We start from the raw sequence: 15,670 nt of genomic DNA on the forward strand, positions 1-15,670 counted from the left end.
AAGCAAATGCCCTCTCCGACAGCACAGCAAATTAACCTGAACAGAAACCACTGTCTTCCAGCAGCTTACTTACAGGGCGCACCCCAACCCCGCCCTGGGCGGGCGGCGCGCCGGGCAGGGGTCCGGGGGAAGCCTCCTCACCTCTGTGCGGGCAGACACCACAACAAAGGCAAGTGCCGAGCCCAGGCTGGGTGCTCGTTGCTTCCTGTTTATTCCACCGTGAGGGTCAAAGAGAAATTCAACACACGCCTGCTTCCTCCCGGGCTCGGAGACCTAACCTAAGTGTAACAGCAGCCGCCCAAGACAATCGACTTCCCAGCCAATGCCGGGAGCGCCAAGCGGCCGCGAGACCGACTTACACGCGACGACCCTGGCAGACTCCGGGCGAGGCATGTCCGAGGGGCTGGCGGGCGCAGGGCGCAGGATGGGGTTCCCGGGGGCACGGAGGCGCGGGGCTGCGGGGCGCTGGTCTCCTGGATGTAAGGTCCAAGGGACGGCCTGCGCCCGCCCTTTTCCTTCTCGCAAACTCTCCAACAAGGTCCTGCACAATCTTCCAGCTTCGTTCTGACCTCCAGTCCCCCGAACCGCAGTGGTTCGCCAAGAGCCCCAAGGGAACCCAAAGCTCAGTTGAGCGGCCACCCCCACGCTCACCCCGGCCTCCCGGCTGTGCAGAATTAAGTCCTGCAACCTAGGGACGACCCAAGCCAAGGCGCCGGGAAATAGAAAACGGGTGGGGGTCGGCAATGTTCCTTCCGTAAAGAAAATCCGCAAAGGCGGTGAGGGCGCGCTTCCCACAGCCAGCCCCGGACCGCCGCCCCGGGACTCCCGCCGCGCACCCGCAGCGCTGCCGCGCAGACCGCGCGCGCTGGTCAGGGTGGGGAGGGCGCCTAGTGCTGGGCCGCTCCCTCCGATCCCTGCCGACGGCGCAGGCTCGCGGACGTCCCGTTCCCGGAGCGTGCTGTCCCTTGTCTCCCCCTCCCCGGGGCCTTGCCGCCCCTAGCCCGGCCTCAGCACAGCGACTACCGCAGACACCTCAGGTCCGCACTCACCTGCGGCCGCCCCTCCCGAGGGGAGGCTGGTACCACCCGCGGTGCGGCTGGCCAGGCCGCCAGGCCCTGCCGGGACGCGGGGCCGCTGCAGCGGGGGACGCGCAGTGGGTCTACGGGGAGCGCGGCGCGCCGAGTCTCTTTAAGAGCTGGAGACCTTACGGGCCTCCCCCGCGCTCCCCGCCCCGCTCTCTTTCCCAGGCGCTCGCAGCCTGTCTGGCGGCGGTGGCGGGGGCTCCTCCCCGGCTCGCAGGAGATCCCCGGCCGGCCGCGGTGGCGCGCGGGGCGGACAGTGCCAGCTGCTCTCGCCTGCCTGTTCTGCCGAGCCGCCCCGCAGCCTCCAAGCGGGGGTACAGTGGGGAGAAGGTGCCGCGGCCGCCGAGGGAGGCGTCCCCCCTCCTGTCGCCGGAGGGGGGAGTGTCCCGCCGCCGCCACCGCCGTCTGTCTCCAGCCGCAACTGCGCTCGAAGAGGCTGAGTCTGTCTCCAACTCGCGGTATCTCCTCCCTCCCCATCCCCCTCCACGGCAGGGACCCGGCGTGAGGCCAGGCTGCTAGCGGCCGCCGCGCAGGCTGCGGTGGGCCGACCCGGACCCCGCGCGCACAGGCCGCACGAGCCTCTGCAGGCTGCGGGCACGAGGCTGGGGGCGTGTGACCGCCGAGGCTGGAGGACCCCGGGGCTCCGTGGAGCCGGCTGGCTGGCTGGCTGGCTGCGCTCACGGCTGCGGTCTCCGGGCGCGCGCCCACCGCCGGCCGGACGGAGAACTCCAAGTGCTGACAGGCTGCAGGCTGGGGCGCCGCGGGGAGCCGGCTGGCGGACTCGAGGTAGGACTGTCTCCGGAGAGCGGGCCTCGGTGTTCAGTGCACCAGTTACCTCGCCAAGCTGCGTGCGCCCAACGGGCAGTGGGCCTTCGGACTGCAGAACACCTAGTGGGACGGACGGATGAATCCTAAGAGAGCCTGCCCCGCGAGGCCACTCCCTTAGGATCCCCACCTTTTATAAAGTCGACGGCCCCAGACTGAAAGGTCGGATGGATTCTTCCCGCTACGACTCTTCCTCCCTGCAGGACCTATATCTCTCCTCCGAAAGCCATTTAAGACTTGAACTCTACTCAAGTACAGACCATGCATTTTGTCCTCCAGAAGGGGTTTCGTTATTGCTATAACATGTGGGCATTTTAACCCAATTTTATTACAGTCACGAAAATTAGACAATTCCCCTCTGCCAAAATATACTAACTTAGAATTTCAGGTAGGATCTAACGGAGGTGCACCTTACTAAAGGGGTAACAATTTTCAACCTGTGCTCCCCAAAAGTTGACCAGAATTCCTGAGAAAAGAAGCTAATGAAATCTATGATTAATTTGTCGGTAACTTTTCAGTTGGTGAAATGTTGGTTTAATTCAGCTTCCTTTAAAGAGCCCCCAGCTTTCTAACTATCTTAGAAATTAAGTAGAATTTGGTCAGTGCTCATATGTAATATAATAACCACCACTTATTGAGAGAAGTGCACCAAGCCCTGTTCTAGGTACAAAGATTGTTTTATTTAATCCTCACAATAACTAGAGCAGCTATGACTTCCCATTTTACAGATGAGAAAGTTGAGGTGATGAAAGATTTATTAATTTGTTCCCAGACCACCAAGAGAGGAGTGTAAAATTCCTAACTGGCTGTATGTAAACCAGGGAGTTGAACCATACTGCCACCTACCTATGGCAACTTTGATATCCAGTTTAGTTCAGCTCAGCCCAGCAACAATGGACAGTATCTGCTCTATCTATGCCAGACACTCTGTGGGCACAGTGGAGAATGCCCAGGTCCCAAGTTAATAGCATGTAGGCTAGTGGGAATCTGGCTATTAGGGTAAACTTTTTTAAATGAACAGCGAGGCGATGAGTGCTTAATACAGGTTATCTGAATTAGACAAGCATATAGTTTATACTTAATGTACATGAATGCATGCCACACTAATAGCAACTCTTATGCTATGGCCTTGGAGAGACTGTGTTCTTGTATTCTTGGGGTGAAGAGAAATGGCTTTTTCATTCTAAACCAGAAACTGCCCAGGGACAGTGAAGAATGAAATGGTTTTTCCAAGACCGTGAAATAATTGGTTCTTCTGTTTCACTTGTGCATAATTTCCTTGTGTATAAGTTAACCCTTTTCAATTAAGAGCTGAATTTTAAAATCTTAACCTCAATTTTACCATTTATGATAAATCTTAATTTATCTTACATTTCTTTTTCTCATTGTCTTTCCTAATTTATAACTAGAAACTGCAAGTCTCTATTTCTATTTCTAGAAAATGGCTGTGGGAGGAATCTCTCCCTGCATTTTCCACTCTGTCCTCCCTGTATTTGTTTTCCATTTCAGCTGTTGCCTCTCACACCCCTCCAAAGACACACACACACACACACACACACACACACACACCTTTCAGCAATGGGAAATTTGGAGGTATATGGTTATAAGTTTGCTCTCTGTAAATTTAACACAATTATATGTCAGCTTTACGCTGACCATTAGTAATCTATCGCATTCACTCCAAGTGCCCAGACTGAAGCCCAGAAGAGCAGGACTTTGCTTTGCTCAGAATAATGGAGAATGTGTATCCCTAGCACACAAAACTGCAGGCTGGGGCTCCGCGGGGAGCCTGCTGGCGGACTCGAGGCTGACACTCACCGAGAGCTCAAGAGATATTTGGAGAATGCATGGAATCAAATAGACAAGTAAATAAGATGACTGAATTGAATGGAAATCAGTTGAAATTGGTTTGAAGGAGTAGGGCATGAGAAAATTCTTTTTCAGTGTAAATCCATTGTCCTTTACCTAGTGTCAGTTATATCCTTACTTCTATGAACCATACTCAGTGCATAGAAGAATGTCAATCACCTGAGGAAACAAAAATAGAGAGGGGGGATATGAGCAAATGTTGGGGAAAAAATCCCAAAGTCCCTGACTGACCGCGAGATAAATGTGAATCAGAGAATATAATTCTGTTGTTTGGATATCATGCATAAAATTTAGATGAAACTTAAGCTATCCAAAATGATCTTTCCTTTTCTTTTTAGCTTTTAATTTAAATAAGAAATGGAGAGAAGGAAGTGAGGAAGAGAAGCTCAAATTGCATGGTTCTGCCAGACATGTGAGAGCCCAAGTCTGGATAAATACATAGGGACCAGAATCTATGGATGAGCTCAGCTCCAGGAGAGAAGGATCTGCTCCATAGATCTTGATGTCATGGGCACATTTTATCATGTTACTTTGCACCATCAGACTGTCTCAGTGTTCAGTCTGTAAACTGGAGATAATTCCTACATCACAGAATCTGTGAAGTTGGCCATATCCCCATCTACATACATATACCCTCTCTGTGATCCACAAACCATCTTCCTTCTATGGATATAGATTTAAAATCACAAGAGACAAGATAGGAAAATGTTTTTATCAGGCAACTTCTGCTTTCAGCCTTGCTGCAATAATATTGAGCAAAACAAAACAAAACCCATAGTATCTGCTCTCTCCTTGAAGAGGAGTAGATAAAGGGGAACAATACAGCAGGAAAAAATGTGAATGATTACCTCAAAGATTATTCATCCAGACACATTTATGTATGTTTGGTATCTATATATCGGCTAACAAAAATGATGGAACAACTCCTGAACAATGACACATTATTTTCAAGTCATTTACAAATATTAAAGTATAGTGAAGTCTTCACAATCTCTCAAGACCACAGCAGTTCACAACTTATGCCTCTTCTGGTGCCCCAAGTTAATCCACACCCCAGCAGAGCATCTCAGGGCTTGATGAATTTCGCCCTGAACTTTGGAGTGCTTGCTCTGCTACAATGACCACCAGCTGAACATAAGGTGGCTACTCCAGCCTCACCCTATTCCATTGCTTTCCGACACACAGACCAGCCAGCTCCTTAAATTATCAATAGGTTAAGTATTTAGAATAGTACCTGGCCCAAAATATACTCAATAAATATTAGCTTCCTTCATTCCTTTTTCTTACCCGCAGGAACAAGCTCTCTTGTGACTTGAACTATGTCAATTTAACAATGCTGATCCTTGCTTCCCAGAATTCCCTTCCCGTGGGGTTCCAGGTTAGGGTTGCCAATAGGGAAAATTGTATGCAATATGGAAGAAGGAAGTCAAGAAGTGACTGGTCCCCTGCATGGGAGTGTGGGGTGCCAGGCACTGTGAAGCCTTGTAGGCATCTCTTGACCCCTTGTCCTGGGTCAGATGGGGGCATGTGCAGCCCTGTGGCAAAAGGCACCAGCCTCTTCCACAGGTTGCCTGTATCATTGAAGTTAGAGGTGAAAAAGATACGATTTGTCAGTCTTTATGGGCTCCGGGTTGTCCCTCTGTGTGTTATCTGTCCTTGATCTTTTCTACTTCATGGCTGGTTTTCCTCCCTATATGCCAGGCCTGCCAGACCCAGACTTGATGGCTTTCCACAAGCTTCTCACTACTGCCTATAATAAATCCTGGTTCCATATCACAGAGGTTCTGCTTTTCTGATAGAAACCTGACTAATACAGAATCATACACCTGTATATCATCTCATCTTAGCTAGAGAACATAACCTCCTCAATCTAGCTGCCTTTAGGGAAAGGTGTTCCATAAAAATGGATAAATCCTTTGAAAGGTATTTTACAAAAGAAAATACTAAATAGCCAATACACAAATGAAAAGGTACTCAACGCATTAGGGAAATGTAAGTTAAACCCATAATGAAATAGTATATCCACTGAAACAGTGAAAATTAAAAAGACTGACAATTCTAAATGTTCACGAGGCTGTGGAACAGCTAGAACTTGCATACTAACCATGTCCACTCCCAGAAGGGCAGGGAAAATGAGTGCAGATGTTGGCCAAAAGCTAAGTACAAGTGTGTTCATACCAGTTTATTCAGTAATATTAAAAAGAAAAAAATTTGGAAACAACCCAAATGTCCATCATTTGGATGAAGAATAAATAAATTGAGGTACAATCATATATAATGGAAGACTATACAGCAGTTTAAAACATTTCAAACAGCAGGCACACACAAAATGGATGAATGTCACAGAAGCTTAATTGAGTGATAGAAGTGCAAAAGAATAAAAATGTATGATTTTATTTATGTGAAGTTCCAAAACAGAAGAAGCTAATTGATGGTGATAGGAGTTAGAATAATGTTTAACTCTGGGTAGGAAAGGCAAAAAAAGAACCTTTGGGGCATGGGGGATAGAAAATGTTCTATATTCTGATCTGGGTGTGGTTACAGGACTGTACACATATATAAAAATTCATTAGCTATACATCTAAAATCAGTATACAATGATATATATTAAAATGGAAAAGTTTTGAGTAGGTAAGAGGACTTTGGCAAGGCGAAGTCACTCAGCAGTAGAGCCACCTCTGTCAAACGTGAAGAGCAGAGAGGAATTATGCCCACCCTACTATCCCCACCAAATACCTCACAAGTCTTCCTCCTGCCATACAGATCTTGATCCATTTCTCCTGAATTAATGACTAGCTGGCGCTGAAGAAGACCTGAGGTTTATATGCCGACAAGACATGCTCGCACCGGCGTGAAGACAGCATGTTACCATTAATAAGGTAATGCCCCTTAGAAGCTGCCCTTGATGTCCTTTAACTGTCTCACATGGAGAGCTGGGGACATATGGTGGGACTCGAGGCCTAGATTCTGGACTTCACTCTCAGGAGCTTCTCTGTTCTGTCCAATTCAGGGCACAAGACTCAAAGACCAGACATTCGGTTTAATTTTATTGAATTATAAGTTGGCTGTCAGATAGCATTGGTTAAATTAAACACTGGAAGTATAAAGTGCTACATGAATATTGGCATACCTCATTTTATTGCACTTCACTTTGTTGCACTTCAAAGATGCTGCTTTTTTTAATGAAAGCAAAACCCTCTACTAGCAAAAAATGTATAACTTGCTCTATTGCAATACTCAATTTATTGAGGTGATCTGGAACAAAACCCATAATATCTCCAAGGAATGCCTGTATGTAGATGGCTATATCAGCATTCCTGATGTATATGTGTATGTATATACTTCGATATGTATATGTGTATTAATATTGCAATTAGGACCACACTCATATCACTCACTCACACACACACACACACACACACACACATACACACACACACCTGAATCTACACATCTCCATACCATCTTTAGTATATTTTTCCTAAAGTGCCATCTCCTTCTTTTTATTGTGTAGAGAGTATAAATCCCAATCTACACTCAAATGTACAATTATTTAGTTCGTTTTCTATAATTCAGTGTAATTTTTGACCCTAAGCTTCCATTCTGCAGAGCTGGTTGGAAACTTAACCACAGTCCTTGGGGATGCCCTCTCAGTATTTGGAAATGCTGGGGCAGGGGCCACACATGTCTCTTCTGTGATGTCTGTTGTCAACATCCTGAGATGCAGTGCAACCTCCCTGGAGATTCTTCTGGGATGTAGGGCCTGGGAGCCCCTGCTCTCGCCCCACAGCTATCTCAGTCTTATCTGCAGAGGAAACCCTTTCCCTCTTCTGCCTGGTTTGTTTAGATTGCATGTCCCCCTCCCCCTGCCAATAATCATTTCTCAAAGGGAAGAGGAAGACTTTTTAAGGGGCTAAGTATGTAGCCCACCCGATGCCAGGCTGTTAAGACACTAAAGAGGCTCCCGGAATGGCCGTTGCCAACTTCCAGAGCCCTAAAACATTTCTACTAAGGGCCGGAGACAGATTCAGACATGCCAAGAAGCAAATGGCTGATGTGGAAAGCAGTATTTAAAAATATCACTATTTCATTGAAGACCCTTGTGATGAAAAGGAGAAAACTGAGTATCAGGAAACCCAGCTCTGCTCTTAGTTAGCTGTGATAAAATGGGCAAATTATTTTACCTCTCTGAGCTACAACATCTCATCTAGAAAAAGAGAAACAGACTAGATGATCTCAAAGACTTCTTAGACTATTCTTGCTTTTATTCAACAAAAACGCATTTATGTTCTACTATGTGCCAGGCTCTGAGCCAGGCCCTAGAACACAGCTGTGAATCACACAAAATCTGCACAATCACTAGGCTCAAATTTTCCACTAAAGTATCTGACAGTCGGCACAGGAAAAAGAACTCCCTTTTATAAAACGGAGGATGTTTTAAGGCTGCCACGGTCCCCACTATCTTCATCCTGCCTTTCCAGGTGAAATTTCTGGTCATGCCCATCTCACCACAGCCTTAAAATTTTCATCCACCAAAAACAGGAAAGCTCAAAAAGCCAAGGGATTTGAGGACTGGTAGAAACTCTGACTATTTCAGCATTTGGGGCAAAACCCTCCATTTAATTTATTTGGCCATTGTAGGAGTGATAATTAATAAAATAATAAAGTAAAATAAAAAATAGAATCAAGGCCGACACTTGATTAGGCCAAAATTGTTAAGCAGGCAACTGATTCTTTGCTAGCAGCCAGCTAATCTCAGTTAAAATGAGAGCCGATAACTCAACACTTCTATAGAATTTTAGAATATTCCAGGAAAGTACCCTGAAGGTTAAACCAGTCTCAGAAGATCTCTCTATTACAGTTCTTGCCAAATGGTTTTCCATCTCTCGAACTCACTGCCTTCCTAGGCAGGTCCTGTGGACTATGCTGAGTTTTTAGAAAACTATCTTGCACTAAGCTGAGACCTGGGTCCTTGCAAGCTTCTTTCCGTCACCCAGCTTCAGTTCTCCCGTGTGTGCTGGCTGCTGTCCTCTTCCACATGCATCCTATCTGGGGGCAGATTTCCTACCACACTTTCCTTCTCCAAGCTGATGGCCATCTTTCTTCCAACCGTTTGTTAGTCACTGTGACCTTGAGTTCCCTTACCATTCTTACCACTTTCCTCTAGACGCTCCTGTCTGATCAGTCCTTTCTTGAGAGTCTGGTGCCCAAAACCCAGTGCAATGTCATGCATGGTTTTCACTAGTTAGATCAGGTTGGTCACTTTCTTGGACACAGAATTTTCATTAGTGCAAACTGATACTTTTAGCAGCCAATCACAAATAGCCCACAAGTAAGCATCTTGGGCAAATGATAAGACACAACTCAAACTGATGCTGAAAGAGAATTTCTTGGCTCAGCTTATCTGTGAATTTCAATAGTTACATATAGCTTTAGGCAGGTCTGAAGCCAGATCTTTAACCAAAGTGTCACATTTTTGTCTGTCTGTTTTTCCGTGCCATGTTACCACTCTGCTACCCACCTTGGTCTGATTCACAGCCAAGTTCTCTCCAGAGGGCACCCATGGCCCCCAGTTGCTCTAGCTTCCCATTCTGCCAACGGTTTAGCACCCTCAATGAAAGAGTGCATCTTTCCCAAGATCCTGGATTATCTGACCTGGACTAACACGTATTCACCCAAGATCCAATCATTATAGCAGGAAGATGGGGTTCTCTCATTAATCGGGGCTGAGTCCTGTGCCCACCCTGCTAAGGGCCAGAAGAAAGTGTTTCTACAACCAAATGAAGGCATAGGAACACTCATTAGGTAAGAACAGTTAATGCTCACTCTAGTCATGTTAGCTGTATTTAAAACTTGGCTGCCCCACACACCCACCCTGGGCATGGAATCAGCACCAAGCCCCCTGCCTGCAGTAACAGCCCTCTCAACATAGATGATGTCACATGCTGCTTTGTAACCTCTTTTGTTTCACTTAACATTATGGTATAAACATTTCCTCAAGTCATCAAGAATTCTTTATAACATTTTAAAATACCGGATACTATTTCATGTATGTACCAAAATTGTCTAAATGTTCTCCTATTGTTAAATATATTATTTTCTTTCTTTTGTGTGTGTGTGCCTATAAAAAATATACACCAATATGAATACCTTTTACATCTTTTTCAGAACTTGATTATTTCTTTAGAGGAGATGCCTCAAAGTTGAATAAATGTGTGAAAGAATATTTCAAAGTTCTTGAACATATTATCAAATTATTTTCTAGAAAGATTATACCAATCTACATTTTTATGGATATAAAGGTAAGTGGTAACTTTAACCTGAAAACAAAACCACAACATATAATAAGATCCTAGCTAGCTCAAAGACTAAAACTCTCAGTATATTATATGCCAGCAGATAGAGGCTAAACATTTTCAGATTTAAATTAGAGGCCCAAGAGCAAGACATTTCTCATACCAGAATACACAGGATAAGATGGTTGGCAAGGTCTGCATTGGCCATCCTGGCATCTCAGCCCATCTCACTCTCCCTACATATCTTACCCATTTTCCCCATGTCTTCAATTTTTAGAAAAAATTCTAAAATCATTCACACTAATTTGCTATAAAACTTAATCCAAGGAGATTAATAAACAGGAGACTAAATTAAATAAATTAACAACTGATTCTAACCTTTCAGACATCGATAAGCTGACTGGAAATGTGTTCTTGGACAAACCTCCTCATGTTCTGGTAATCACATAGTGTGAGCAGCTGCCATTCCAAACCCATCCTAAACTTCATCTTATTCCTATAAATATTCAAGGACAGAGTGAATTGTAGACTAAACTGTTATTTTGATGGCCGATAGTGTATTCTTTAAAGTATATCAAAGTATCAGTGAGAAATCAAAGTAGAGGTTGGGAATTCTGGTAATAGTCTTTGTTGTAAATATGCCAATTAAGTGAAAATAATTCTGTGCCTGCTACCATTTATTGAACACATACAAGTACACAGTTGAAAAGTTGAATCTTTATTTCATCCTTAAAAGCAAACTTTGAGTTTCACACACATTAAATGACATGCCCAAATCTTACAACCACTATATCCTGAGGTCTGACTCCCAAGCTGGTGTCTTACTGACACATCTCCACATCTCGAAATTGACTATACACAGTGGCCACACATCCCGACCTCTCTAAAACTGGGCTATCACTTGTCCCCCTATACATGAAACATAAAGTTATTAAATGAAAGTGTAGTTGAAACTAATAAAATAGTTTTAAATTACTGGTGAAAGCACTATAGATATTTTAATATTGATCATTCACAATGAGCAAAGTATCTAATTTTTAATCATGGGCAGTAACAAGAACATCTCCTGAACAGCATAACGCAGAGTCAAGGCTGCAAATCCAATGTCTCTTCAGAGTTACTTGCCCTCCCTATCCTCGTCTTAGAAGCATAGACAGTGCTCACAATTACAGCACAGTGCGAGGATGTCATTGTCAGAACCCCCTTGAAGACCACCCACAGCAGAGGAGCTGAAGCATCCCTGCCTCCCTTGGGGATTTGTTTTCCACCTCCCTCCTCATCATCTCCTACCCTCAGAACTACCACTGCTATGTACTTTTGCTCAGCTGAGTCAAGGAAGAAAAGTTGGAAGATCAACAATAATATTAAAATTCCCTAAGCTTCATGAATATTTTATCTTTTTATACCCACTCACTCTATCATTTTTTCCATTCAGCAAACTTTGCAGCTGCTTCCTATGAGCAGAGCTCAAACCCTCGATGTCATATTTCATTCAAACTTGATTATTTTAAAAGATATAAATTGAAGATTTCACATAAAATTTCAAATTTCTGCTTCTTCTGAAAAATGGGAAGATCTAGCTATGCAGCTCTACATTCCCAGGCAACAGGGCTGGAGTTGACTGTGGCTGCCTTCCACAGGGTATAGCTGGGAATCCTCATGCAGTCTCCTACCCAGTTTACATGAGGGAGTGATGTGACATGAGGGAGTGATGTGACATGATTCTATTTTTGTTTATTAAGGTTTTAAAAGTTTCACCTGGATGGACCATGGACTTAGTTTGGATGGAAACTCAGGTGGGTATATCCAGAATCCAACTGTTTCTCACCATCCTTGCCACCTTCCTTGTATAGTACAAGCCACCATCCTCTTCTACCTGGACAACTGCAACAGCTTCCTAACTTTTCTGCTTCCCCTTCCCTCACACTATGGTCTCGTCTCATAGGCAACCTGAATAGTATATTTAAAACATGGCAACACTGTACTCCAACACCTTCACTTAGAATCCCATCCAATGTCCTTTCCAGGGTCTACAGAGCCCCTGCCTGCCTCTCTGCCTCACCTCCTACATTCTCATCTCCACCCCTGTGCTCCTGGCGCATAGTGGTGTTAAAAAGAATATAAATAGAGCCACTTTAAAATGGAGTCAGAGCTGCCATCCCAAAAGAACTGCCTTGCACTTCTTATGCCTTAAATGTTTGGAATATGAGAACATTATTTGGGTTTCTGCCTGAATCAGTGCTTCCCAAACAGCTATTCTTTTTTTTTCTTTTTTTCTTTTCTTTCTTTCTTTTTTCTTTTTTTTATAAATGCTTGTTGCCTCTCACTTTGGCTTTTTATTTTCAGGTTAACACTGGCATCCTCCCAATTCCTGATCAAGCTAAGCTTGCTCCTACCCTGTGCCCTGCATTTGCTGTTCCAGTCTTTGGCACTCTCGTATATTAGAGGTCGGCTGGCTGACTTTTTCTCTGTCCCAGCTCTCTGCTCAGGTGTTACCTTGGTCCTCCTGCCAACTGAGATCAGCTAGGATCCCACACATTACTGTCTTCAATCACACCTCTTTTGTTTTATTCTTCACATAGCACCATCCCTAACTGACACTGCATTTGTTTGTTGTCCGTTTCTACACTCTACAAAATCCCCACCATGAGTTTATATGGCTGTGGCCTGTGAACCTTACACCATCCCAGCACATGGGGCTGCACAGTAACCACTGTGGAGGGAATGGCTGATGGAATGCCTATAAAGAGGCTGTCATGTGGGGCCAGGTTCAAGATCATAGGGATGTAGTCAAGGGAGTGGGGTTGAAGTGAAGCAAGGAGTAATATTTGAGAGCTATCCAGGAAAAAAAGCCAACGTACTGTGGAGATGGGCTTCAGTGGGCACAGGGATGCCCTCCAGGTCTCTAACTTGCATAGCCAGATGGGAAATGATACCATTTCATCCTAAGGGTCACTAGGAGAGAACCAGGCTAGAGGAAAAAGCCAGGAGTTTAGGTTTGGACATTGGACACTGTGTGGGAATTACAAGCTATATGGATGCCAGAAGATGAATTTTCTCTGGTCACTCTGAGATTTTTCTGTTCAGAACCATCTTTCTTTATAAGAATCTTTTGCTAGCAGAGGAGTCACACAGAGGAGTGATGCCCAGGACTTTAGCTGGCAGCCTTTTTGGCTTGTGTCAAACAGCAGCTGACAGCAAAAGATGGAGAGCACTAACCACAAGTACTCTTCACAGTCAATGAGCATACAACAGGCAGGCTGCTGAACTCGGAGTAGGATGAGGGCATGGCTCCCAGGGTTGATGCCTATGTCACCACTGGCAACTGGCTGTCCCAATGATACAACTGTGTCCTTCAATAAAGTAGAGCTTTTCTTAAAATCTGGAGGCCTGAATTTTCCGACATAAACCAATTCAAAACCTTTTGTGTCCACTGGAACTTAATGGTTGGGGCAGTGTGATGGTGTTTGGAGAGTGATATAAAAGTAAGGAAGACGAGATTCCCCATATGTCAGGACAGCTTACTGGAGTCATTGACATCTGGCTGCCCAGGAATTGGAGGGGCTCATAGAAAATTTGGCACAGTGGATAGCCCCTCTCACAGTCCTAAAGATCTGTTACTCTAGACTTAGAACCAGATTAAAAGTGAAAGTAAATCATCAGCTCACAAAAACAGGCTTGGGAGCAAGGTAAGTGGCCAGAGTAGATATACATGGCCCACATGAAAGATTTTAATCACAGAAGGAATCACAGGTATGGATTTCAGATCAGCATCCCTAATGAAGCCAAGGATTCTGTAACTAAGGACTTGTCCACAACATAAATAACGAAGTCCTCCTCAATTAAAAGGGAGGAAGAAGAGAGAAGCTGAAAAAAGCTTCACATTTTCAGAAATTGAATTCTTCTAATAGACCACAAAAGAGAGACCAATTACAGGAAAATTTCACTTTAATGGTCATTCTGGTTGAATATTATCTCTGTTGACTATGAATAATTCTGTTTTAGTATGTGTCAGTTAAACCTCTGCTTTTACTGACAAGAGTACCTTCTGCCAATGAACTGTGACTTGAATCTGTGTGATTTGTATAAATGTGTTATAATTAATTGAGCTTTAAAAATTCACTTTGAGGGTCTCAAGGTCTTAGGAATGTCTGTGGGCTTGGGAGAAGGCACCTTCTAAAAAGATGATCAAAGATACTTAACTGACACAAAGCCCCTCTAATTTCATTTTGGAGGAGGCAATTTTTAAAATCATGTGTGTTCAAGAAGGATGAAATTTAATTTTTAAAATATGTTAACATTAGAACAAAATAAAGTATGGCTTAGTAAAGTTGTAGTTGGAGAAACATCAGTATAAACTCACATAATTTAAAGGAATTCCATTTCTGTCACTAACAGGAACAGTGGGCAGTCCCCTAGTTTCCTTAATACCTATCTACAGCCTGTACTTATAGAGAATATCAAGGCCTAGATCTTGGTCACTATTACTCCTCCCCACATACAGGAGTCAGAAATTCTTGGAAAGTCATTGAGTCCATGTTGAGGATGGGGAAAATTAAGATGGGCCCGGGACCTGTTGTGCTTGCCAGAGAATGATTTCTAAAATGTTCGAGGTATTGCTAAATAAAACAGAAAACTCTCACTAGCCAGACTGTGATGTTTTGAGTATCGAAAAGAAAGTACTCATTATAGTCAATTGGAGCATGGTAAAAAGCCATGAGACCATAATATATCTAAAGAAAAGGAGTTTTATTTTTTTAATGCTTTAGTTTAATACATCCAAATTGTCTGAGTCTTACACTCAAATTCTAATCACTTAAGTTGACTATCTCAAATAATACATAAGGATATAAAGACGTAATTAGAGTACATTTTTAAAATAACCATTTTTATATTCTTTGTTAATTTTAAGGTAAAACATATTTAAATTAGGGATGGAATTATCTAAAAAGTAAACTAAGGATGAGCACATCAAATAGTGGCTAAACAAACTTTTATAAACAATTTTGAAAACCAAACTGCTTTACCATGCAATCCAGCAATCATGCTCTCTGATATATATCAATGCACCAAATATTTATAGCAGCTTTATTCACAATCACAAAAACTTGGAAGAAACCAAGATGTCCTTCAGTAAATAAATAAATACATACATGGTGGTACATCCAGACAATAGAATATTATTCAGCAATAAAAAGAGCTATCATCTTGTTAAATGACATGGAGGAGCCCTAAATGCATACTGATAACTGAAAGGAGTGAAACTGAAAAGCGTACATATTGTATGTTTCCAACTATATGACATTATGCAAAAGACAAAACTATGGAGACTGTAAAAAGATCAGAAATTCAGGTGAGAGAGTGATGATTCAGTGGAGCATGGAAGAGTTTTAGGGCAGTGAAACTATTCTGTATGATATGGTAATGGTTGATACATATCATTACACATTTGGCAAAACCCAAAGAATATATAATACTAAGAGAAAACTCTGGTGTAAACAATGGAATTTAGTTAATATCAATTTTGGCTCATCAATTATAACATTAGTGTATCACGCTAATGCAAAAATAATAAAGGAAACCTGGGGAAGAAGTGAT

At 43.7% G+C, this 15,670-nt stretch overlaps 1 protein-coding gene and 1 long non-coding RNA gene across 8 annotated transcripts in view; one reads left to right on the forward strand and one right to left on the reverse strand.

Moving 5' to 3' along the window:
- LDLRAD4 (low density lipoprotein receptor class A domain containing 4) overlaps window positions 1–1,496 on the reverse strand; it is a 432,201-nt gene extending 430,705 nt beyond the window's left edge. For 2 of the 6 annotated variants that reach the window (XM_016119839.2, XM_016119832.2), the window contains exon 1: window positions 1,050–1,496. The gene's annotated coding sequence lies outside the window, so the exon portion shown is untranslated. Of the gene's footprint in view, window positions 1–73; window positions 351–1,049 lie in introns of those variants that run through there. The other 4 variants (XM_016119838.2, XM_016119841.2, XM_016119836.2 and 1 more) reach the window with 4 other exon arrangements.
- A 246-nt stretch (window positions 1,497–1,742) lies between these two features.
- LOC107497701 lies at window positions 1,743–15,670 on the forward strand. 2 transcript variants are annotated; one of them, XR_004953660.1, is made up of 5 exons: window positions 1,743–1,868; window positions 6,540–6,655; window positions 9,945–10,078; window positions 11,815–11,868; window positions 12,419–15,670. It is a non-coding gene; the product is annotated as an uncharacterized LOC107497701 (long non-coding RNA). The 2 variants fall into 2 exon arrangements; XR_001593873.2 differs by having other exon boundaries at window positions 1,743–6,655.

This window comes from Rousettus aegyptiacus, unplaced genomic scaffold (assembly GCF_014176215.1).
Source record: "Rousettus aegyptiacus isolate mRouAeg1 unplaced genomic scaffold, mRouAeg1.p scaffold_m13_p_12, whole genome shotgun sequence".
NCBI classification, from domain to species: domain Eukaryota; kingdom Metazoa; phylum Chordata; class Mammalia; order Chiroptera; family Pteropodidae; genus Rousettus; species Rousettus aegyptiacus.